Raw genomic sequence first — 2,846 nt, 5'->3', positions numbered from 1 at the left:
TTATATGTAATCAGATGACTCTCTTCAGCTTGTTAACTAAATTCATTTCTCAGTTGGTAAGCATCATGTCACGGACACCCAAATAACTAGACCGTGCGGTCTTAGCATTCAATAATTTCTTTCCCTCACGAGAAAATGTTAAGTTAGCCTTTCAATACTTACAAATAATTTAACCAATGAGGCTAAATTATAACAACTTTAAGTAGATGATTTGAAATAGGAAATATAAGGAAAACAACTAAGTTTTTGAGAACTCTCTTTATATATAAATGAAAGAAAAACTTTACAATCTCTCTCAAGTATTCATCTCATCTCACTCCATATGATTTACAAATAAGACATCTCTATTTATAGGCAAAACCTTGCAAGTCGTCTTGGAATCAATGGCCAAAATTAATTTTCATCCAAAGGTCCACATTGGTTGCTAGTTGCATTAATCTCATTTGATCAAGTAGTAATTCTCTGCATTTTCCAATGTAAGTTGCATGTTACTTTCTAACCTCATGCTAGTTGGCATCAAGATGTATATCTCTACAATTCAAAGCCTACCGCAAAGTTCATAAAGGCTTGGTTAGAAGGTTTGAAGGTTCATTTCCCATCATGGCTAAAGTTGGAAGAGCTTCCTACTGGCTAGATCTCCCAAGCACTTTGAAGATCCACCCAGAATTTCATGCAAGCATGTTCAAGCCATATAGGAAGCCATACAGGCTGGACTTGGAAGATCCGGGAAGAAACAAATTACAAAGGGCGCCTCCCATTGTAACAAAATCTTTTGAGAAAGACGTTGAATTCATTTTGGACGATCGAGAGGTGAGACAGAGGGGCGTTTTCCCTTTCTCTAAGTTAAAAACTGCTATTTTGGGAAGGAAAAATACAATGGATTGCGGTCGGATGTTTTGGGGACACAAGTGGGCAACTTGGCCAACTTGTACAACTTGTGCCACTTGTCTATTTGTGCCACTTGCAAGATAATGCCAAGGAGGAAATAAAGTTCAATTTGGCTACTATGAAAGTGACTTGTTCACTTACATGTGAATTGTAGAGATATGCCACTTGATGCCAACAAGCATAAGGTTGGTAAGTAACATGCAACTTGCATTGGAAAGTGTAGAGAATTACCACTTGATCAAAGGAGATTAACGCAACTTGTAACATATGATGACCATTGGATCAAAATTAGTCTTGGCCATTGATTCCAAGACAATTTGTAAGGTATTGCCTATAAATAAAGATGTAGCCTCATTTGTAAATCATATGGAATGAATTATTTGAATACTTGAGAGAGATTGTAAAGTTTTCCTAATGATTATGAGAATTAATTTTTTGTTTGTTAGAGACAAAAGTGGGCTCTACCTGTGAGTGAAAAAGTAAAAAAATGACAGCTGACTTAGGAACGTAACGATCAAAAAATTGATTTTTTGGGATGAAAAATCAGAACCAAATGGGGACTATATATAAAGAGAGTTCTCTCGAACTTGTTTTCCTTATATTTCCTACTTCAAATCATTTACTCAAAATTGTTATAATTTAGCCTCATTGGTTAAATTATTTGTGAGCGTTAAAAGACTGACGTAACGTTTTCTCATGAGAGACGGGAATTACTGAACGTTAAGGCTGCACAGTTCTAATTGTTGGGTGTAACGAAACTAGGTCTGCGACAATCAGCTGACTTATTGGTGTATAATTCTTTTAAGTAAATCATTAGTAATTTGAAATCTGCAATACAAGATTTTCTTTGGAGTATTTCCTAGCTACCATTGGTGTGTAGCATTTTTGTTATTGCATCTTGGAAAAATTCCTATTTGTTGACACTATATTTTTCATGTTATGTTTGTAGTGCAAGCCATTTTCGGCATTATCCAATTGAATACAAGGCTGCGGTGATTGAGTTGCTTGGAAAAGCTTCTGTAATTTATTCTAAAAGATTACGGCAACTTGAAGGTGAGAAGATGGGCTTTGAGGGCACACACGATCAGATCTCTGGACCCTTTTGAAATCTAAAAAAAGCTGTAGAGTGATCAAGTTAGAGTTTCTTGAGGATTATCCTTGACTTGAATGACTTCTTATCTGTTCCAAATTCCATAGAATATCACGAGGGTAGAGATTTTGGATCTGTGCAGGATGAACGTAAAGAGCCTTACATACGTCTATCCAGCCTACCAAGCATAAGTGCTCATGGGGTTCTTGGTCAATTCCTCTTCGACGTTTGTGTACCCAAGAATGTGGAAGATTGGGATCTAAAATCATCACCGTCCTTGAGAAAGGTACTGTCTGCCTCTACACGAAGGAATTCGTCGTTGAATCCTATTAAATGCATTTGTCGTTCAAGATTATAAATGACACAAGGACTTCCCTTTCTCATGAAGACTACTCTGGATTAACCAGAAAGTAGACACTGTGATTTGTACATCATCTGGGGCAGCAACATTATCTGGAATCTTATTGCCTTTCTACTGACACCAAATGTATAGGTATCTTATCGGCCAATTGTAACTTATGATTGTAGATAGCTGAAGTCAAATAAGAATCCGACCTATTCCTTCTTTTTCTTCTTATGATTGTAGATAGCTGAAGTCAAATAAGAATCCGACCTATTCCTTCTTTTTCTTACTTGAGCCTCGCACTAGATGTAGAACTAAAAGCATCTCGCAGAAATTCTCTGCGATATCTGCACGCAATAGTTAAGTAACTATGATACAAACACAAATTTCCAAGCGAAGGTTGTTTATTGAGAACCATAAGATATAGTTAATCTGTCAATCGCATTTCTCATTGTATATATTGCATTTGTTGATGAGTCCCAATGAACTTGTTTTTAACATTCTGTCCCAAGGAAAAAAACTTAC

General features: G+C 36.3%; 1 long non-coding RNA gene across 1 annotated transcript; it reads left to right on the top strand.

The window, feature by feature from the left end:
• Positions 1-6: 6 nt before the first annotated feature.
• LOC111375734 lies at positions 7-2,779 on the top strand. Its single transcript, XR_002699350.1, has 2 exons — positions 7-1,212; positions 1,838-2,779. It is a non-coding gene; the product is annotated as an uncharacterized LOC111375734 (long non-coding RNA).
• The last annotated feature ends 67 nt before the right edge of the window (positions 2,780-2,846 follow it).

This window comes from Olea europaea, unplaced genomic scaffold (assembly GCF_002742605.1).
Source record: "Olea europaea var. sylvestris unplaced genomic scaffold, O_europaea_v1 scaffold14075, whole genome shotgun sequence".
Classification (NCBI taxonomy): Eukaryota; Viridiplantae; Streptophyta; class Magnoliopsida; order Lamiales; family Oleaceae; genus Olea; species Olea europaea.
The sequence above is the reverse complement of the archived record's forward strand: the minus strand, read 5'-3'. Positions and strand labels throughout refer to the sequence as shown.